This window comes from Mastigoproctus giganteus, chromosome 9, assembly GCF_048544385.1.
Source record: "Mastigoproctus giganteus isolate SK-2022 chromosome 9, ASM4854438v1, whole genome shotgun sequence".
Taxonomy (NCBI): domain Eukaryota; kingdom Metazoa; phylum Arthropoda; class Arachnida; order Uropygi; family Thelyphonidae; genus Mastigoproctus; species Mastigoproctus giganteus.
The window spans coordinates 29,005,905-29,029,578 of record NC_143583.1 but is presented as its reverse complement, the minus strand read 5'-3'; the positions used below and the strand labels follow the sequence as shown (position 1 = coordinate 29,029,578).

Below are 23,674 nucleotides of genomic sequence, written 5' to 3'. Positions count from 1 at the left end.
GACATACACCCAGTAATTTTGAGGGAGGTGGCCAGAGAGTGTATTGAACTATTGAGGTTAATTAAGGGGGACATCTTTGGACGTGAGAGAGAAATTCCTATGCATCGGAGAAGTGCCAACGTATCGCTAATACATAAAGGCAGTTTTAAGAGTGAATACGTCAGACCGGTTAATTTGACAATTTGAGGGGAGTGGTAAGGAAACTCTTTGAGGCAATGATTTAGAATGCAATCCATGGACATTTAGTTAAAAATGCCATTCTGAAGGACATGCAGCATGGTTTTGTTAAAGGAAAATCATGTTTAACTAACCTGGAGATCTATTTTGACACAGTTACTAATGAGCTATAAGTTGGGAACAAATTCGACATAGTTTAATTGGATGGATTTTTGCAAAGCATTTGACTCAGTCCCTCATGAGAGGTTACTATATAATGTGGAGCATGTTGGGATTACTGGAAATATTCTAAGATAGAGATGGGTGGCTGCAGGGTAGAAGGCAGAGCATTGTGGTTAATATTCTTCAGCTGGTATAACATCAGAAGTGGGTTCCTCCAAGGATCGGTTCTTGGGCCATTGTTGTTTCTGATTTTCATAAACGACATCGACGAATGGACGTGATGTCAAAATTTGTAGAGGACGTAAAGATTGGGAGAGTCGTTAATGATCAGTATCAAGTAGCGCTCCTTCAGGAGGACTTGAATAAGCTTCAATAATGGTCAGAAAAGTGGAAGCTATGTTTCAATGCAGAAAAATTCAAGGGAACAGCAACCCCAAAATCACTTTAAAGGAAAAAAGGGATCTGGGAGTTACGATAAGGCAAATATGAAGTTTTCTGAGCAGTGTAGACAGGTGGCCAGGAAAGCCCATGGTATCCTATCAATGATTTATCGAACAATATTCCTGTAGAGATGGGAAGGTAATAATTTCACTGTATAATTTCAATTGTAAGACCGCATTTGGAATATTGTCTCCAAGTGTGAAGACCTCATCTGAAAATTGACATTGAGCTTCTTGAATGTGTCCAAAGACGGCCATTCATATGGTGAGATTGGCAAAAGGGCGACCGTACGAGGAAAGACTTCGATTATGTGGGCTAAAGAGCTAAGCAATCAGGCACCTTCGAGGGGGACCTGATTGGGGTTTATAAGGCTCTGAGAGGAGTTAGTGAAATGAATGAAGACAGAGTTTTCAGTGTTATAAAGAATTCCAGAACTAGGAGCCATAAATTTAAATTACAGGGGAGGTTTAGACTAGATTGTAAGAAGTTTTCTTGTAGCCACGAGTTGTTGAACACTGGAACAAGTTGCCTTAGCAGATAGTTGAGGCTGACAGTTTTAAGAAATTCAGTAGTCAACTGGATAGTTACCTATTTGAGGAGGGAAGCGCACTATTTTTTTAATGAAAACCCCAAATACGAGAGGTATTAGAACCTATAGTACTTAGTACCGTGCATGGTTTGGAGGTTGAGAAGATGAAAGAAGATATTTGTTGACATTAGACTTGAATTTGTGTAGATTGCAATTTTCAGGTAATACGTACGAAGAGAGGTTGTTCCAGAAAACGGAAGAAGTTGAAAGATCAATTAGGAAGAAGAAAAGTTGATTTTCTGAGTTTCAAGTCGGACAGTAAAAGGATACTGACTGGTTGCGGCACGTGTTCCGACTGGTTTGAAAGAGAAGCGAGAATTAAAGAAGCCAATTCAGAAGAACAGTGTCCATGACAGCATCTATAGAACGTCTGTAAGACAGAGAGTGGAGAGACTTTGTTAGAGAAGGGTCATTAACTAACCTAACTGACCTCTTTTGAATAGAATCTAGAAGTCTGAAAGAGGTTGAGGGGGCCACCGCCCCTAATGTGGGAATAATATCCCATAGTAAGACGGATTTGAGATTTGTACAGAGTGAGCAGCTATTTGGAAGAAAAGTAATGCCGAGGGCAAAAGAGAAACCCGAGTTTTTTAGATGCAGAGAAAGCAATATTTGTTATTTGCTTATGCCAAGAGAGATTAGAAGTCAGGGTAATTCCCAATAGAGATAAGCAATTTTGCGAGATAAAAGACAGCAGTGAGTTTTAGAAGAATTGAAATCAACTAAGTTATCTTTGCCCTACTGGAGAATTACCTGGAGATCAGCATTTAATGAATTGGTGAACCAGATTTAATGAACTAGATCCATCTAGTTCTGGTTATTTGTATTTTCTTATATACTTTTTTTTTTTTTTTTCTTTCTTTTTCTTGGTCAGTACAGCAAAAGCCTGTGGCTTCTTTGCACCACATGGCTAATACTAATATCTAAGTTTGTTGATGATACAAAGGTGCGCTGGGTAGTTTTTATAATAACCGGGTACACTGCTTCGGCAAGACCTAGATAAATTATTTAAGTGTGCTCAGAAATGCCAACTGAGATGTAAACACTGGAAATTGCAAGACCTTGTATCTGAGTAGCAGTAATCCTAGAGTTACGTACCACTTGGGTATTACCAAATTGAAAATCATAGATGATGAAAAGGGCTTGGGCCTAACATACAATTTGATACGAAGTTCCTTGAAGAATATAGACAGGCTGCTATTAATTCCTGACCCTTGTCTGCTCAAGTCATTGGGCATTTATAATCATCTAGTATTTTCAGTCATTAAACTAATCTCTTATCCACCATAATACTCTCCCACCAATGGCACATTGTCCAATTTATAAAAATGACGTCCATGTGGAATTTTAAAATATTCTTTGCATCCAGTTCTCTTGTGGCAATGTCCTAATAACGTCTGAGATTTGTTAAAGATGATTTTTTTCCACCTAATTCATGTATTTCTCAAATATGTGCAGATACTCCTGAAAAGCATTCTTAATTAGAATTCCTTAATTTATCTGCCACAGAAGTTAAACTTACAGGTCTATAATTAATAAGTACAAGGGAACTAATCTCTCTCTCAACGGTGAATAGGATTAGTAGAGAGAGAAATAACTAAAATCATTCTAAGTTAACATTCTGCTCTGCGACTTTTTACCTTGCTCAAGGAGAGAAGGAAGTGGAGTGCGATAGGGGAAGAAAAGTATTTCTTTCAGTTCTATATAAACAATTTTGTATTATATGAGAATTGTGGAAAGTTTCAAAATATTCCACTGAAACAACACGAAATCAAAAAAAGAATTAAATGTATGTCAAATGTACAAAAGATAAGTTACAACCATGTTTTTAATACAATTTCTCATAAATCCAAGTACGATGTCAGAATATGATTTCAAATGTCTGCGTAACATTCTATTTTTAGAACGCAACGTAGACATTCAGAAAATTTTGAACAGTAGTAGTTATCAGTAATTTCAAGATGGTAACACCATCATACAGAGGAGAGGGGTTTTTTAAGGCAAGTTCAAGGCAGACAACTCTCTCTTTTTCTCTCGGAAGGCTTCAGGAATGGATACTCTACGAGACGGCTCAGTAGTTCCCTCACTCCCTTTCACCCTCCTCAGAGAAGATCCATCTGACTTTATGTAGCCAACACAGTATCTGGACCCAAGCCAATGTTATCTTTACAAATAAGTCGCCCTCCTGGGTATCACAGTTGATATAATCACCGCCCTACCCCCACCGAGTGGAAAAAGACCTAGATTCGAATTCCGTTGATGGCGCGAGGAATTTTTGTGGGCTTTTTCACAAGATGGCTAAGCTAGTGTTGCATGGCTTTTTCTCCAGTAAATTCTGCTTTTTCGACCAGCAAAATGACGTCTCATATCTTTAGTTGCTAACACACCTAACTCGCCTTGTTATAATTTCACGGATCTTGACCGTGGTTCATGCCATCTGTCAGTGATTATCACATTACATATTAAAAGCCTGAATTATGCAGGCCTGGCCCCTTACTTTTGCATAATCATAATCTCGTGATTATAATTAAGTATATTTCTTTTCAAACACTGCTTTAAAAGATTTGCTAGAATTTCATCCAGGATGTATTTATATCTATATCTCCAATTTTATGATTGTAATTTGACTTTTGTGCCCAGGAGTAGTCAAGAATAACGAAGGGACTAAAAAATAAACAAAGAGAAATCAAAGTTCAATATTTGTCTAATTTATATCTTAATAAAGAGATTAATTTCAAATGTCACATTCCTATTTTCATTCTATTCGTGTTAAGAGGCAAAGAGTGTTTTTGTATTAAATCTCTAAGTGAAAATAATGCATTAGTCTCTAACAAGCCACTGAATCTTTAATTTGTTATTAAGAATATTCTCCTATTTTTGTACTAAATGATTGAGAATTCAATAATTATCCAGCCATTTTGAAGAAAGGTGTATTCGTAATATCGGTTCCTGGTGAACGTTAACAAAAAGTAATTTCATTACTCCCATCTAAATTTGGCTTCTCGAATATTATTAAACTCATCAATTTTCCATATCATCGCTTTATACACAACTGTCTGCGCCATACATTTTTCCTGGGAGAATTTTTTTCATTATTTATTATGTCTATCGCTATCGCTCGGTAAGAAAATTGCTTACCAACAAGATCCCATTTATCTTATATATTTTTGAAGTTTCCCGGATGTTAACCAGAAACTAGTTTGCGTTGCAACGTTTCTGTTGTACTGATGCGATTCAACTTTCCAAAAATAAAAATCGCCTAGAGAGCTATCTTTTCCTTCCTGCATGTTCACCAAAAAAAAAAAAAAAAAGGACAAAAAAAAAAAAAAAAAAAAGAATCCGCCATTTTAGGTCTCGCTGGAAACATCGCTTAGATCGTGAAATACGAATTCGATAAAGTCACACATCTGTAACAAATGACTATTCACATCAGTCACACAAGTCGAAGTTAAAAAAGTATTTGAAAATCTCTGCAGATCTTTCTTTCTCATATACAAAATTATCTAAACATTAATCAACTCATTACAACTCGTAGTGGTATTCTACACTGTTTGTGTTAATGAAATTCCCTCTGTTACTTCTTTATTTCGCTTAAAATTTTCGCAATAAATTAATCACGGCAGTATTTCCGTAGCTTTTGGTAAGCAGACGAAGCTATTGTTTTCTGGGCAGACGATGTGCCATTATTTATCACAAAGTTGACTTATCATTGTTTAGTCAGGCAGACCATTTGACATTTCACAGTCAAATCGTCTGCGTTACAAGCTCATTAAAAAAACTGATATTTATGTAGGTTCGCTAAGTTCATAAAAACGTCATATATCTTTCTATCACTGCTCCTGTTTTTCCAATGATTGATCTCCAATAATTATCCTTCATTACAGATATTTCCGGTTAGAGTCTACTCTCCGTCCATCAGGCACGAAAGCAAAATTCAAGTGACAATAAATTTCAACTCCGACTTAGATTTCTTTTTCCTTCTTCGTCTACAATTATTCCTCAATTAAAGACATTTTCTCAGCTATGAAGGCAAGAAAAGCATCAGCAGTCCTTCTCCCCTAATATATAAAAATGCATAACTGTAGCATGTTTGGTGGCAATGAACACTCGAACAAAGACTCACTAAAAGTGCAACTGCCGTATTTTTATGGCCAATTTCGCAACCTAATGGAGACTATTTGTACGCTGAATGTAGACTGAAATTATTATTACTATAATCACGTGGCTATGGCTTCCTTTTTGCAAATCTTAAGTACTTCTTCTGTGATTAATCATTGCAAAGTACTTACAATGATTTATTGCATGGCACCTACGGAGAATTAAGCAATTTCATTGTGTCCAATGGCATCCTAACTTTCCATCATAATAGTGCAATTCTCTCTCTCTCTCTCTCTCTCTCTCTCTCTCTCTCTTTCTTTCTTTAACATTTACGACCTTGCTTGTGTCGTTAAGCCCAATACCAACAACAACAACATCCTTTCTCAAGACGAATGAAAATATTTGTATATAATAAATATCAAGTAAGGAATCTAGGGCTTTTGCTGCCCAAGACAAAAGAAAAATTAAATTGAAATAATAAGAATAAATATATAAATATGTGTTCCACTTCTTACACAGTATATCCAGCTCACGTCTGAAATTCCTCAAGCTATAGGTCTCAATATGAAGTCAACTTTTCCAGTAATTAGAAACTCACTGGCTAAAAGAAAACGTCCTACAATCTAGACTAAAACACTTACCCCTAATTTGAATTTATGACCCCTAGTTCTAGAATCATTTATAACAGCGAAAATTTTACCTTCGTTCATTTTACTATCCCCTCTCAGAGCCTTATGGAATTCAATCAGATCTCCTCCCTCTTTCTCTCTCTCTCTCTCTCTCTCTTTAAGATGCCTGTTTGCCAAGCTCTATAGTCCAAATATTTGAATTCATTCCTTATAATTGCGCCTTTTGTAGGTCTTACCAAGCGGGTTGCCATCTTTGGACCCTTTCAAGAAGTTCAATTCTTTATTTTTAGATGGGTATCCATACTTGGACACGATGTGGTTTTCAATTGTCCTATACAGTGGGATTATGATTGCTATATCTCTATAAGCAAATATTCGATAAATCATCGCTAGGACATCGTCATAAGGTAATCACACCGCCAAGTGTATGTCATTTCAAACTTTGTACAAGTTATTAAAGACCTCGGATTTTGCTGCATTAAAACATAGCGCCACTTTTCTGACCATCCTTGAAGTCGATCTGAAGGAACACTGCTTGATAGTGATCACTAATTATTCGCCCGATCCTGATATCATCTGTAAATTTGACATCACACCCTTTGTCCCTTCGTCGATGCCATTCAAGAACAATGGTCTCAAAACTTCTTACGTTAACCAATCCGAAGAGTAATCATTAATCACAACCCCCCTGCGGCCACCCTGCAATCCATTCAACAATCTTTCCTATGATCCCAATGTTTCTCAACCTATACAGTAACCTCTCGTGCGAAACTAAGTCAAATGCTTTGCTAAAATCCAAATGAAAAATGTCGCATGTTACCTACATCCAGCTCATGAGTGACTTTGTCAAAATAGCTATATAAGTTGGCTAAACATGATTTCTTCTTTACGAAACCGTGTTGTTTCCTTCAGAATTCCATTTCTATTTAAATGATCGTGTGTTGCAGACAGGCTACCAGGACAGCTCATCGGGTTCTGTCAATGATATACAGGAACTTTGCCAGCGGGGATAAGGAGGCTATTATCTTGTTGTATTAGGGAATGGGTAGGCATCTTTAGTACTGCATACAGGTCTGGAAGCCTCATTTTAAAAAGAATGTGAATCTGTTCGAACAGGTGCAGGGAAGAACAACCATATTAGTCAAAGACGCAAAGGGCTACTCTTACCATGAAAGATTTCAGTTAGCAAATTGAAGCACTTGGAAACTACCTGGAGGAGACCTGATTGAAGGCTTTGAAGGGATTGAGTAAGCTCTGTGTGGATGGCATCATTACTCGGACTACTCATATAATGAGACAAAAATTTAAATTGAAAAAGGGTGGTTGCAGGAGATAAAATTTCAGCTAGACATTAATCGATTATTGAAACAAACTACATCTGACATTGTGGAAGTGGTCAGTTTGACCTCAGTGTAAGGTTTCGTGTACATTTTAATAAATATCTCATTATTATTATTATTATTATTATTATTGTGTGGTGTTAAATTTCGTAAATATTTTTTCGTTTCATATATATACATATATCAATAAATATCACTAAATATCAATATATTGATTTAAGAAGACCATACATAGTGAATTGTAAGGCAACACTATCGCGTGACATTAATATCTCGTTTATTGGTATGTTCTCCATATCGGGTGGAAAAGAACACTTCTTTAGGCGATGAAAGAATAACTCACTTCCCTGCAGAACCTCCTTTGATTTTAATTTTTATTTTCCTTTGATTTTGTCTACTGCTTCGTTAGAATCCGAAGGTTTTTTTTCTCCCGGAAACTTGGTTCTTTCGTACAGTAAATTGGTGTTTTCTACAGCAAACAGGTTTTTCGTGTCAGGCAAACAGACCAAAGAAACTCGTGCAATTTAGGGACATAATACACATGGGTGGATAAGGCAGTTCCCGGATAAAGTAATATGACAATTTTTTTAGCTCTTGATGGCAGCATGATACACCTAATTAAAACCGGAAAGACCTTACGATACAGTTGGGAATTTACCTTGACGCCCTAGGTAGACATAAGACTAACTAGGATGTAGAGAGAGAGAGAGAGAGAGAAATGCGCACAGATGGTGTCACCAAGAAAGCAGTTAGAATTTCTAAATGTCTTAGCAGAATATTCTCATTATAATCCTGTAATATTCTTTGATTTGGTCGAATATTCTTAAACGCAAACAGAAAAATCACAGATGCATAAACAGGACATTTTAGACTTGTTCAACAACTTTCGGATCGACCCCTTCCCATCCTGCACCTACAAGAAATATAAGGACTCATACACTGATGGATAGATTTGCTTTTATTTATCTGTAATTCGAGAAATACGTATCCAGCTCCAGTTTTGAATTTCTTGAATTTCTCTTTTAAACTTTTTAAGCCGAGACTCCATTTAACTCGCGAGAACTGTGTGCTGTTTGTAATTCACCCGCTTTTTGAAAATTTAAAAGATTGTGGGAAACTTAAGTGTCATTTTTCGATCCTTAAGTGTGTATATTATTAAACTGAAATAAATAATTTTTATCAATATTGCCTACATTGGGTAAGTTCCTGCCAATCAAAAAATTCTCTACAATCACAATAAACTCCAAAACAATTTCTTAACTTCATGTTCATAACCAGTTCAGTTCTTAACGATTGAGAATTTATTTTAAAGAATTCACGATTGTAAATTTACTGTTAAGATCTTGATTGTAAATTCATAACGACCATGATTCTTTACATTCATGACTCACGATCTTTGTAACCTGCGATTACGGGGAGTAACGTTTTCTTTCTCTCTCTCTCTTTCTTTCCCTAATGTCAATCAGGGGAGGTCCTTTGGGCGGTACGGCAGGTGCACCGTACCGAAACCTCAGGTCAAAGACGTCCCCATAAGCGGTACCTTTATTCTCACCATAAAGAGGTGTCATTTTTGATGAAGAAAGAGAGAGAACAAAACACGGGATCCCTCTACCTTCCCACAGAAGAAATACTAAAAATATTCGTTTATTTTTTAAGCTGATTAAATTGGATACTTGTGTGTTATACGTCATTCATGCGTACATGTATGACATTTCGATGCTTCGCAGTATGGAAATAATTGTATGTCCAAAATAGCAAACTTCCACTATGCCAAACATCAGAGAAATAATAAACCCTGCTCAATACCTTCTCAGCTTACCATGATCGTGTTGCGTGTTACATTATTAATATTGAACCTTTCATTAAAACTCTAAGCGAGGTATAAAATAAAGGTGTTCACGGCTTTTAAGACTGCGTATCTATCTGTAGATCTACCCATTTATAGACTTCCAGAGGCATTATTCCTGCATCAAAAAACGATCTTCTCGGGCACATTTTAGTGTTCAAAGGGCTATTATAGACCGAGACATTGGAAAAGGGGCGACCCTAACTACCGAGCAATTATGGGACTATAAAAATCGTCACACACGGCCATATAAAACGCTTTAACGAATAAAAGCGAAGCCGTGACGCTTCGAACACACGATACTCGATACATGAGACTGTTTTTTGACTGTAAAAAAAAACCGAACATGTTTCCTTGCAGCAGCTATTAGCAAAGGCTTGGTCCTAACCGTACAGCGTGCTTTTCCATTTCTTCCCACTGTGTTCCGGAAACTGAGAACATTTTTTGTTGATCATTTTATCTACACCTGGACTGTAACCAGTTTTGAATGCGCTTCATGTCCGCTGTGGAATATAAGAAGAGAGAGAGAGAGAGGGAGAGAGAAAGAAAGAGAGAGAGAGAGAGAAGAGGGGAGTTATATTAGTGCGCATGACAATAGCAGTGTTGGTAATTGTCTAATTATGTGGTAAATTATTGTACCTTGTGGGACCGAATTAATTCATGGCTTCAGTTTTGTTAAGTACTAACTTCCTCTTAAGAACCCAGAGAAAAAGTTTCTCCCTATTGTGCATTCAGTACTCGGGCCTTTTTGTATTTTTATATCCCACACAGGATGCACACGTAGATAAACACTGGTTTATTGATAAAGGTATCTATCGAGAAACCCACCTCTGAAATGAATATTCAACACTCCCCTCCTCCTCCTCACCCCTTTCATATTTCCTGTTGGTTTGAAACGTAGCTGTAGAGGAAGGTACAAGTGTTTTTCTCCTCATTCCTCATTAGAATTTGACATGGATAAATGAGATAAAACAACTGGCGATGTATTTGTTTCCTTTTCAACAATTGTGGCTTCAAAAAATCTGCTGATTTTTCATTTTAATTTCTTTATAGAAATCTTTATATATAAAATCTTCAATAGGTCTTGAACCTTGGGGGCCCAGAAGGAAATTTTTCGAGTTTCCGGTGACCAAATCCGTCCTGATGACATCCGCCCAATTTTGGAAGTTATCTTGTTTTCTCTTAGTGAATCCGATTTTTATTTGACAATATCTTTGTCATCATTAATGTCCCTAAAAAGCTATTAAGAAATGCCCGAAAAATACCACATATTGCAATAAAATATATAGCGTTTCTTGAGTACAGAAGGCAACTTTACCTTTCATGTCCAAATGCAATATATTTACTACAGCTGTAGGAGTGGTGAAGGATTTCATATGTATGATGGATCTTGGCATAGGTTTCAGTTTATTGTTAGACTTGATTTTCTCAATTATTGTATTTCAAATAGAGGTTTCAGATAGACTTATAACGCCCTCTCGAGTAGCATAGGTGATATAATCACCGTCCTCTTCACACCGGGTGGAAAAGATCTGAGTTCGAATCCTGTCAATGGCACGAGGAATATTTATGGGTCTTTTTCACAACGTGACTGAGGTAGTGATTCTCAGGAGAAGGTAGAATGTTTTTTCTCAGTAAACTGAAGTTTTTCTTCTAGCAAACAGGCGCCTCCGTAGCCAGGTGGGAAGGAGCAGCAGTGCGTAACACACGCTTCTTGATTAGACCGGGGTTCGAGCCCGTCACCACCAAATACGGAGGATGCGGAAAGGTCAGGGAATGACCACCGCATATCCCGGAGCAATATGGCCTTAGTTGCTAATGCTCCTAAAAAAAAAAAAAAAAAAAAAAACCAAAAAAATCTAGCAAACAGAAAATCGACCAAGAATCCACCCAATTTACAGACATATTATATACGGCGCTATATGGGCCTAAGTTGCTCATGTGCCTAAAACCCTACAACAACCAACCAACCCGCATCTTACAGACACAATATATACTGACGCTTCATAGCTGTGGTTGCTTTGACGCTTAATTAATACTAGAATTATAGTTATCTGCAGATGTTTTAAACAGAGTTATAGTTTTAAATGGATGGCTTTGCTTTTATAGAGGTTTCGAATGTATAACGACTGCGCTGGCTCCGAAATATCTCTGAGACAAACTCTGAATCTCTCAGAGTTTGTCTCAGTACCCTCCCAGGAGTCTTAGTAACTTCCTCAATGATGAAATAAGGTTATATGTGATAAACTTTTATACATGAAGATACACCTTCTTGCACAAGTAAACGATCAGTTCTAATGCGTTGATGAAAGGTACTGAATGATTCAAATTCCTCGCTCCTTGAACACTTTATTGGTCTTGTTAACCATAGAAATCCATTTCGTGAGTTATCGTTACCTCTGTTTCTGTTTTCTTTGAACCTTTTAAGCCATAAAAACCTTCCTCTAAACATAAACTTCCTCATTTCATAAACTTAACTGAACTTAATTGATTATTTTGCAGATTTTTCCAAGTTCATTCAAAATGTAATGTGAATTCTTTCTTCTTAAAGTACAATCACCTATTTTAATACACCAAGTACTCAACAATCAACAAATAATAATAATCAACATTTGCATTCCAATATTTAAGCATCAGATGAAATTAATCATTGAAAAAAGTATTGCTAATGCAATAAGGCATTGTAAGTAGCTGAGTGGTTACGATCACTGGACTCTCCTCCCAAAACACGAGTTTTTCATCCAGCAAATCAGGCAAATCGACAATAGAAAACAAGCGGATTACAGATGCAACATATTGACGCCTCATAGCCCTAGTTGCTTTGGTGGAAAAACAAAACAGAAAGACATGAAACATGTAAGAAAATATCTCTGCGAGTGACAAGCCAAATCAACATGTAGAAGTCGCAGTAAAATTATTCTCATTACATAATGGTCCAAACTCATTTACTACAATATTATGACTATACCAAAAGCGTAAGGTTAAAGATAAATAGTGCCTTTGTAATCACTAAAAGACATTACATGGGAGCTTAAGAAGTTTCTGAGTTAAATAATCGCTGGACCCACGTGGTGAACAGATTTAGTTTAATGAATTCCTTGGTATTACGCTTATGAATTCCATGGTATTACGCTACGATTCACTATTTGCAGCCGAACATAAGATTTATATATATAAGATTTCCCTCTCTTTGGCCCCAGGATGAATACCCACAATGGACTTTAAACGTGGCCTGAAAGGGTTTCATAAATGAATGTATTGGAATTTGTTTACGTGGGTTGTTTCCTTAACTCTTGAAATAATGCTTAATCTATTCTTGTATGCAGATGTATAAACAGAAAAGCGAGTCACGCCACCTATTGGTTTAAGGTAAACCGTGTTGTTATTGTGGTATATTTTGCAGACAATCTCACGATTATCCAAAATATAATGTCACTGTATTGCTGGTAGGAAATGGTGGAAACAGTGACAGCAAATTTCGTCCAAACATTCCATCACATAGGAGGTTTTTGGCTTTACTCGTGTGCTAGGGTTATTTGAAACAGTAATGAACTGACCTAGATTACTTTAAAGAGAGTAATAAGGTGAGACCAATCTAGATTATTTAAAAGATATGAAATCGTGATAAACTTCCCTTCCCATCATAGTGAAAAAAAGTCCCAAAAATCTGTCCTAACTGTACTATGGACTCCAACGTCATATATGAAGAAGAGACCTCTTTAAGTCTTTAATTTCATCTCTTAATTGCTAACCAATCGCCTGTTCTAGCAGCTGACCACCGTAGGTGGGGCTTCTGGAAAGATTTTAGATATATCTTACTTACTTCATTGCTTAGGATAGTTTTAGAAACTGTCATGGTTGAATACGTCGAAGTTTCTGAAGCAAGCTGGCTACGAGACTCATTGAAGTCAAACTGCTGATAGTTTCAGAAATTGTACAATAATTTCCTGTAAATGATAAAAAATGTAATGTTCAAAGAGATCATTTTCATTAGACAAGATGTCATTTCAGATTCCACTGTGGTTAAAGCAAATATAAACACATACCACAGACTCACTGTAAATGAATAAGATATACTCTCACGTATTTTGCACTTCCAGTCATAGATAGCCCATCACTTGCATCTTGGTGTTCAAAAAATATTGAAAAACTCGCTAAGGGTTTATTCTGAAATCATTTTAAAGCATTTTGGAAGAAGATTTTTCTCTTTGTTATCGCAAGATATGCCGTAGCAGCCAGTGAAGCCGATATTTTCAACGATTGAGTGGTTACAAATTTCGGATTAATTCCAACCCAGTGCATATGCAACATGTCCTATGGCGGTTAATGATTTTTAAGTCCTCTCCTAAAGTCTGTTCTGTTTGAAAATGCAAATTAAAATTGAAATTTCACAGAGTCGTGATAGTGCATGACTCGATCGTAAATATGGTCCAAATAGGAGGGCTTCCTCAGATGAAAAGAAACTGGAGAAAACTGCATCATTTATACAGTGTGGTTTAAGAAACAAATTTCGATTTTGAAAACATCAGCAGCTTAATTTCAATAAGCCTCACAGCAAAAGGACTTCTTGATTTTGTCTTATAAATCATGAATGGTTAAATTCCAAAAGTATTAATAATTTCCATGTTAAACCTCTCAAATTAAAGTTAATGTTTTGGTAGAACTGATAGAATTGTTTTGGCCTTTTTGTTGATCTAATTTTTGAACGAATAAAGCCAACATAATTACATTCAGTGTAATAATAACCAATCTAACAAGAATCATTCCTATTCAATTGTTTCGCATATACGGAAGGATACTTGAGATCTGCTGGTTCACGATTCAAACCCAAGTAAGCCAAGCGTGCTCATGCTCTTTATTTTTAATAGAACACGAATCAGTAAAATAATTGGGATGAAAGATCGACGGAAGGTTCAATGGCTAGTGGTAAAGTTCAGAATTTTTTTCAGTCCTCAAAAAAATTCCTTCTCTCGCTTTTCAACGAGCAGTTTAAAGACACTAACAGAGTCACTTCCAAACTTATTTGAGCCCAGTTGCTTTTTCTTGTGTCTCAGATATACACGATTGTTTTTGTTTCTTTTTTGGAGTAACTTCGTATTTGTGGTAACGCTATAGAAAGTTGGCATAAAGAATTATAGATTTTTCCGTTGTCAAACTAAGAAGGTGCTTTAACTCTACCAGTTAATTAACTCATCAGCCATCTACTTAAGTTTATCGATTTTTATCTTTAAAATGCTTAGAAGCCAATTTTCTATAACGTATTTAGCTTTCGATGTACGTGAAAACACCTCACAGGATTTTCCAAGAGAAAATTAGCTACATTACCAAGTTTTTTACTTCTTGGTCGAGAAATCTGAGGGTACCACGATATCCTTTTTTTTTTCCAAACTGTTATCAGCGTTTATTCACAGCGAAACGACACATCTAAGGAGCAAGGATATGTCACTAGCTGGCGTTATCAGGACAAGTAATGTATTTCCTTTCTTAAAGTGACTGGTCTTTGCCGCATTTAGATCAACATACTTATCCTGCCGACAGATCGCGACTACCCTGCCGCTTTACAATCTCCGGATAGGGAGAGGAGTTAGAACGCGCCAAGTTTTTCTTTTAATATCTCCTTCCCCCTTTTCTTTATAGGGCGATAATAATACCCTTATAGTTTCCCGGATGAGTTTCAAAGTGCTATGAATGAAATCCTTGGCAGAATAAGATATCGCTTGTGTGAACGAATAATAGAATGTGTATTAGAAATATGCGTCAAAGAGAATTAGGGGGGTGTTCTTTTTAGTGAGTGTCACCTCGATCTTTCTTAGATTAAAATCTTTATAGCAACTTACATATAAAAGGCGTCAGAAACCAATAACTTCGACTCACTTTTCAGAACTTGAAAATTTTAAGTTTTGTTTTTTTTAAAGATTTTTGAGCTTTCTTTCTTTTTCTTTTCTTTCTTTTTCTCAACCTCTTTCTCTTCCTATTATCAGAATAGTGTGCCGTTTCCACGTTTTAAAATGTAACAAAATTAAGAGGTTTTTAACAGAAGCGCTTGCAGTTTATGTTTCTTGCATACTTGAATAATGTGCTGAAAGCCCTTCCGTATCGCTAAAAATTGCAATAAATTAACGACTCCCAAGATAGCTGCCAAAGATTTGAACATAAGGAATGGCTAACCAGTGGAAATAAAAAAAAAAAAAAAAAGATAGAGGAAATTCCATAAAAAAAACTCTTGCATTTCCTAAATTTCCTCAGGATGGTAATAATTATGAATTTTTCCAACAGTTCGTGAGATATTAACCAATGCTATGGATACTTTTATCTGTATCCATAGCTACTTTTATTTAGTGGGGTTAGCTGTTGAACTTTAATCGTTTCCTTCACTGAAAATGCTTTTACAACAGTTATCTAATAGTTAAAAACAACTCAAAAATAATTATTTAGTATAAAACTAAAAAAAAAATAGTTATTCAGTGAAATAATTATTCATTATAAAACTTAGAGCAATAGTTATTCATTGTAAAACTCAAAACAATATTTATCTAGTGTAAAACTCAAAACAATAGTTTAGATTAAAACTCAAAACAATAGTTTAGATTAAAACTCAAAGCAATAGTTATTTATTGTTAAACTAAAAAGACTAGTTATTCGGGTTAGCTGTTGAACTGTGATCTTTCTTCAATGACATTGTCTTCAGAAACAGTTATCGGGTAAAAAGGTATCAGGAAACAGGCAAAATACAACTCAAAGCAACAGTTATTCAGCATAAAACTGAAAACAATAGTTGTTTGGCGTAGAACTCAAGGCAATAGTTATTCATTGAAAAACTAAAAACAATATTTATTGGGTATAAAACTGAAAATAATATTTCTTCGGTGTAAAACTGAAGACAACAGTTATTCAGTATAAAACTCAAAGCAATAGTTATTCAGTGTAACACTCAGTAACAGTTATTTCATAACTATTGCTCTGAGTTCTAAAAAAATAGTTATTCGGTGTAAAACTCAAACCAATATTTATTTAGAGTAAAATTGAAAGCAATAGCTATTCAGAATAAAACTCAAAGCAATAGTTATTCATCGTTAAACTCAAAACAATAGTTATTGTGGTTAGCTGTTGAACTGTAATCTTCCTTCAATGACAATGTCTTTAGAAACAGTTATCAGGTAAAAAAGGTATCAGGTAAGCTATCAATAAACAGACAAAATACAACTCAAAACAACAGTTATTCAGCGTAAAACTAAAAACAATAGTTATTTGTCATTTGTCATAGTTATTTAATAGTCATTGTAGAACTCAAAACAATAGTCATTCAGTTCAAAATCTGTTTCTGACAAAAATTCTTCAATGCGTACTTCCTGACATGAACTATTTTAGTATAAAACTAAAAAAATAAATAAATAATAGTTATTCAGTGTAAAACTGAGAACAATAGTTCTTCATTGTAAAACCGAGAACAATAGTTCTTCATTGTAAAACTCAAAATAATAGTTATTCGGTGTAAAACTCAAAACAACAATTATTCAGTATAAAACTCAAAGCAATGGTTATTCAGTGTAAAACTCAGACAATGGTTATTCAATAACTATTTCTGTGAGTTCTAAAAAAAAATATTTTTTCGATGTAAAGCTTAAAATAATATTTATTTAGTGTAAAACTCAAAACAATACTTATTCAGAATAAAGCTCAAAACAATATTTATTTAGTGTAAAATTCAAAACAATACGTATTCAGAATAAAGCTCAAAACAATAGTTATTTATTGTTAAACTCAAAAATATAGTTACTGAGATTAGCTGTTGAACTTTCTTCAATGACAGTGTCTTTAGAAACGGTTATCAGGTAAAAAGGTATCGGGATACAACTCAAAACAGCCGTTATTCAGCATAAACTCAAAACAAGTTATTTGGCGTAAAACTCAAAGAAATAGTCATTCAATAATCTAAAATTAAAATAACGAGTTCTTTCTGACAGAAGTTGGTGCCTTGTTTTCGGAAGGTGTCTCGTACGGGTAACACTACATCTTAGATATTCGTTTTCAAGTGTAATAATGGGTAGAATCTCGCATGTAAAACAAAATCTGGAATCTGAAATTCAAAACAAATCCTTTGCAATCTATACATAAACTGCTCCATCATTTTAGCTTGCACCAATAAAGAGTCGTTTCATTTTTCTGATTTTGGGGTTTGGAAACTCTTCTAATTTTATTGAAAAATCTGATGTCTGTTCACTCGGGAGGGGCATAAACGTTACTCTCCTCACCCGCCACAGATGGCACCTGTGATGTAATTCTTGAAGCAACCTGCAGGCTCTCCCCGCTATTTACTGCCCTTCCTCAGACACGTTAATGGGCGTCGCGAGACACATTCATGCCCAAGCACACATTGACAGTCGAACACTATTTCACGTTGGGCCGCATTTCTTCTCATCCTTCCCTAGTTTGGAACCATGGATAAACCAGGACGCAGGCGTAGAATAGGAGGGGGAAAGAGAGAGAGAGAGAGAGAGAGAATAGTTCACGTCCCAGCATAGTTTTCTCCTTATCATATGTGTGGTGCCAATAGTCCAGTCTATGCTATGTTGAAAACAGTGGCAACACCGATTACACAGACGTTCTTGGGAGGGCCATTAGAATATACGGCTATTCATGCCGTTCACTGGCCTGCTCATACATTGCACCTGTAATCTCACGACACAGGAGGAACTTGACAATTCTTCAAGAGAGGTTTCCCACCAAGTAACTGTCAGCAGCAATAACTGTGCATAAACTGAACAATCATTTCATAGCAGAAATGATTGTTCAGTTTGTTCTGTTTATCAGTCATTAGAATTTATAAGTCGATGTCTGTGCTTATGCTTAAATAAGTAAATACAACTGGCCATTGTTCAAGTCATTTCCTCAAAAATTTTCAAACGTTTACGCTTACATAAGCTCATACATTTCAGAATGCTTAATGTACAGTAATGTTCAAACTCAGTAATATTTTGAGTTTATACTCTCTGAGAAAAACGCAAGAAAATCCAGTCCTGTTTCTTAATTAGTTCAAGAAATTTAAATAAAAAAAACTATATTTCTTTGTAATGATTCATGACTTTTTTTCACGACTGGTTTCTCACGGCAATAATTCTGAGCAAGATTTTGAAAATTATTCGTAAAATAAATATAAATGCGCCATAGATCCTTCAAGCAGTATATATTGGATATATTCCAAATTCAGCGCCTATGAAAGTACGCCATAGAAAGACCATTCAGTTTATTTGAAAGCAGTGCCTGAGTGATATTTATTATTCAAATGAAGGTGGAGTTAGAAAGTCATTAAGGTAGAGATTTGCATGTGTATTCCTAGCAACACTGTTCAGTGCAGATTTCCTAGCAACAATCACTGAAACTTCCTCATAAAACAGTTAACAGTAATTATTAAATAGTATATGTGTTTCATACGAACCATTGTTCAATCACAAGCATCCCCTACCAACAATTATTGAAACTATTTTCATGTCCACAAATATTCGTTACATGTTGCGGCAATAATTTTAAAACATAAGAACTGATAACAATTCTTAGGTTTTAAAACAGTTAACAGTTACGAAAACATGACAGTGCTAAGAATTATTTACTAAACATTTCACGGCAGCAATTATTCGTTGAACTGCAACAATTATTCGTAAAACATTTTCCTGCAACAATTGTTCGTAAAACATTTCCCTGCAACAATTATTCGTAAAACATTTCCTGCAACAATTATTGCAAATTCCATTGCACATTTCAATAGAGCAATTACTTATTGTACATTTCATGGCAACAATCATTTATGTACAGTTCATGGCAACAATTAATTACTGTACATTTCATAACCACAATTAAGTATGTACATTTCATGGCAACAATTAATTATTGTACATTTCATGGCAACAATCATTTATTGTACATTTCATGGCAACAATCATTTATTGTACATTTCATGCAACAATACACAAAAATAGAAAAGCATTAGTATCAATGTAGGATTCTGTGACAAGGCTTCTATACTAAAAAAAAAAAAAAAAATTCTCTCTCTCTCTCCTCTGAAATGTCCAATTAAGGAGATGCAAACGCATGTAGCAGCAACGTTGGACCATATAAATACATTTATTGTGTTAACTGAAGATTCAATGACAAGTGAAAAAAATTAATATTTCGTTAGAAACACGATAATGTATTTCTAAAGAGATCCGATATCTTTTTTCCCACTCTATACTACTGTATTTGCTTCGCAGACTCTGATAAACCCAAGAAAGACCAGCCCACCAAGTTAAAGCAGTGTTGGCTCTACCTCCGGAAATAGTTATTACCAGTCCCATTAACAAAACACATGTCTCGTGTGAAGTCCAGAAATGAAGGAAAAGAAAAACAAGGAGAGAGAGGGGGGGAAACGCATTGAATTGTCACGTGCGAACCTCAGGATCATCTGCAATGGCATGATCAACAAACTAAAGGAAAACTCGATGATTGTAACAAGCAGTTGTAACTATAACCTTTACATCCGGCCCTGGGGTTTTCAGAGGTACTCCAGCACTTCCCACCTGCCCTAGGAAACACCATGAAATGAGAGACATGACTGATGCAACGAGTTTATCCCGCTAAGGCCAATTATTATCTCACTGATCATCCTCTTCTACATCCTCTTGTGCTGACAATTTCAGGTGACGACTCTATGATGATGACGATCCTTACAGAACGAACCGAAGTCCTGATTAATTCATGAGAATGCTGTATACCGAAAAGGCTCTTCAACATGTTTTCATGCACTATAATTACGGAAGTTTAAGCTTGTTGGTATTAAATACGATTCGTCAACTGAATCCAATAGGAAAAGTGGCCTCCCATTAGCAAGTCAACTAGCAGTGTCTTCGTGGGTTCATCTGTAACAATGAGATGGTATTAATTAATTAGAAATATCTGTGTGAATTAATAAAATATTTACAACCGTTGCGTTGTTTTAATTGTCAATAATCAGTTCAATAGTATTTCATTAGTGTAAGCACGTTAATTTGACTTAAAAGTCAATATACACAGTAAGATAAAAGTAAACTTATTGTAACGACTAGTTTTCCGTTATTATGTGATGCCATTTTGATACAGCGGGTTTAAACATGGACTAAATATCAACACAACATGTTTTGTCTAAACTAATGGAGTCTAAAGAGCGCCATTAGAAAAGAATGTATAATTTTGCGCCATTGGTCTTTCAGCTTACCAAGAGTTTCGAATATTTAATTGTTGAAAAATTACAGAGAATTGTCCATTGTTGTGACTATTTAATTGTTGAAAATTTACAGAGAATTCTCCATTGTTGTGACTATTTAATTGTTGAAAATTTACAGAGAATTGTCCATTGTTGTGACTATTTAATTGTTGAAAATTTACAGAGAATTGTCCATTGTTGTGACTATTTAATTGTTGAAAAATTACAGAGAATTGTCCATTGTTGGAAATATTTAATTTTGAAAAATTGCAGAGAATTTTCCATTGTTATGAAATTATCTGAATTCTGATTGTTAAAAATGTACAGAAGAAGAGACAGAAATTATTTCATTAATACATTATATAAATTTACTTATATATCATTAAAGATCAGAGATATTATCAAATGGATTTGATAGTTAACTGGTAATGTCTATCATGGCTTTTGGAAGAAAGCAAAAGTACTGGAAAGCTTCAAAGAATGTCTTCTAAGACGAGTTTAAAAAGTTACAATCATTCCATTGTAAAACTCAGTTATATTCTTTTCTTCCATCAATTAATGATTACAAAGAGAGAGAGAGATGTGTAGTAGGTGTACGTGGAGCACGATAAGTTCAACGAATACGCTGATTCTCTTGACCTCGCCTTGACCTTCATTAAATGAGGAATTTTTCGGTGCTCGAGATCCAACTTTGAGTGGCACTGGACAGTCCTTGAGTACTTATTTACAACGGACTCAAGGACTGCTGTAAAGAAGAATAGAGTATGAAAAATTTAAAAAAATAATAATAAAAAATAAAAGATTGAAAGAAGAAAGAGAGAGAGAGAGAGAGAGAGAGAGAGAGAGAGAGAGAGAAATGTGAAGAGAAAGAACTGAACAGAAACAGTTGATCCCGTTAATGGGTTACCACTATACTTTATTCTCACTGAGACAATTAGGGTAGAAAATTGTCTCTATGACAACGGAGGGGTGTGATGACGCTAATTCGTTACTGCGCGCACTTTTTAAAGTTATAAAAAAATTAATTGAGTTGTCCACGTTACATGCAAGTGTTTTCAAAGGTCTGTGGAAGACCTTCAGATTAAAGAGGGATGCTTGCGCTTCTCGTGAGGAAGGTGTGTCGAGCAGCACGGAGCCAAAACTTAATCAGCACTCTCTGCTAGATAAATGGCAAGTCACTATCGGGTTGTCTGCAGTTGGTGCAAAACATCGTCAACCCGTTGCATTTTGAAGCCAATATCATAATTATCGTTTCAGCGAGATTACAACAATTTTCGCTGCTAAGTCGATCTTTCTTTTTCCCCCGGTGATGTCTCATTCGCCTTGGAATAGCTCCATGAAAATTAGGGCCACAGAGCGAGTAATTATACCCATTAATTACTTCCCGGAAGCAACGGTTCCGTTGCTATGTGGACACAGTGACGCGTTCCAGCAGAGAACAGCGGCGAAAAGTGATGGAGGGAGTGTACCGGGTGCAAGACTGGGCAAAACCCGTTTAAGCTCAAGAAGTCCAAACTGTTCCATGAATGCCAGCACTCACTGCAATTTGTTGTTCTCACCATGCATATATTCACACGATAAGAGAGTACAATGGGAATTGAAGTATTGTTCATCATACCGTGGGGCGACAGAGGCTCCCCCCATTTACTGAAAAAAAATTTTTCGTCTCCCCTATTATTACTTTTTAACATTATCTATTCATATGAGAATTCTGCATAATTTTGGCTAAATATGCCAGAAAAACTTGTCTCTTTAAAATTCTTTGATAAAAAAATACCTAATTGTTAGAAATACAAATTTTTAGAATGTAACTAGAAAAATTATCCACTACAAACATACAAACCACAAAAGAACAATCTTTTTGTTTTGATAATATTGTAATGGAAGTATTTTCGTACCATCTAGTTTTAGATGGACGAGTTCAACCTAACCCAATTTATATTTCGAATTAAATTTTGATGTATTTATATCAAAATATACGTATATTTTTGGAAAAATCATCAGGTTGTATACTAGAAGATTTGGGTTTAATAATGTCTTTAAAATGAGACATTTTCTTCTCTGAGGATAGATATATCTTTCTTAGTAAAACAATACAATAAGTACAACACAGTATATAAATTTCTATTTCCAAAACCAAAATATAAACTCCACCTGCGTCATTTCTATTCCCGAAACGACTTAGGTGTTCCTATTATTATTTGCTGCGACGTACGTGCAGTTACCGCAGCTAATGAGAGTTCCATCAAAGATTTCTTCAATTCCTCGTGTCAGTGTGTGTGTGCATAAACCTGCACCGCTCTCAGCAAACACCCATTTACCCGACATCGCTAAGGGCGTCCCAGTCCAACCCTTTTGTTGCGGGCTCAGCGGTCGGCAAGGGGGTGATGTCACCATGCATGCGACGTGAATGTTACAGTTTATTAAGAGACAACAGCTTCAAGTCATCATTCTTACACTGTCAGCACACTCGGTGAGTCCTGTTACTGGGTTTGGTGGAGCCAGCGACACGCCATCTAGGCCTAAAACAGCAAAATCCTATGCATAAATATAAAGTAAGTATTTATTATTCATTCACTCCTGTGTGCGTCTGTAATTTGTCCGCGACATCGTTGTGACGTAAGATATGTATAATGGCCGCTGCTACCTCGTAGCGACTGTGTGGCTCGTTAAGCGAGTCATTAAACTTGCACGAAACCAGACAACATTGTATTTTACGTTCTTTTCTTGCGTTTTTCTTTTTTTTTCTAATTTAGCATCTTGGCGGTCTCACCACAGATGTGTGACTTAGTTTCACGATGTGGCATTCTCGTAACCAAAATCGCTAGAAGGATCCATTAGTATATATTAGTCACGGAGAATTCAGAGGCCTCCATCCCTTCGTTTAACAAATAAAGACTGTTAGGATGCCATCACTGGTTTATAAACTTTCAAGTTCGTAATTTTCTCTTTTACGCTGTTGCTAAATAAAAACCATATCTTCTCCTGTCACAGTTAACTGTGAATACAGCTCACATTAAATTCAGTTGAGAATAATAGCGTACATAATTACGTATACTTTTCGCTTCATCCATATGCATGGAATATAATTCTCTCTCTCTCATCATTCCAACCATGTGCGATTTATCGTCAGGATTATTTCAATAAGGTGTTTTTTTTTAATTATTCTGGTAGATT

General features: G+C 35.7%; 1 long non-coding RNA gene across 2 annotated transcripts in view; it reads left to right on the top strand.

Annotated features, from left to right (window-relative positions):
* Positions 1-23,674, top strand: part of LOC150080126 (uncharacterized) — a 306,965-nt gene that overhangs the window by 112,431 nt on the left and 170,860 nt on the right. Inside the window, exon 1 of one of the 2 annotated variants that reach the window (XR_016547401.1) lies at positions 22,792-23,052. The exons of the other annotated variant lie outside the window; for it this stretch is intronic. This is a non-coding gene — a long non-coding RNA (uncharacterized LOC150080126). Of the gene's footprint in view, positions 1-22,791; positions 23,053-23,674 lie in introns of those variants that run through there. 2 annotated transcript variants of the gene reach the window in all.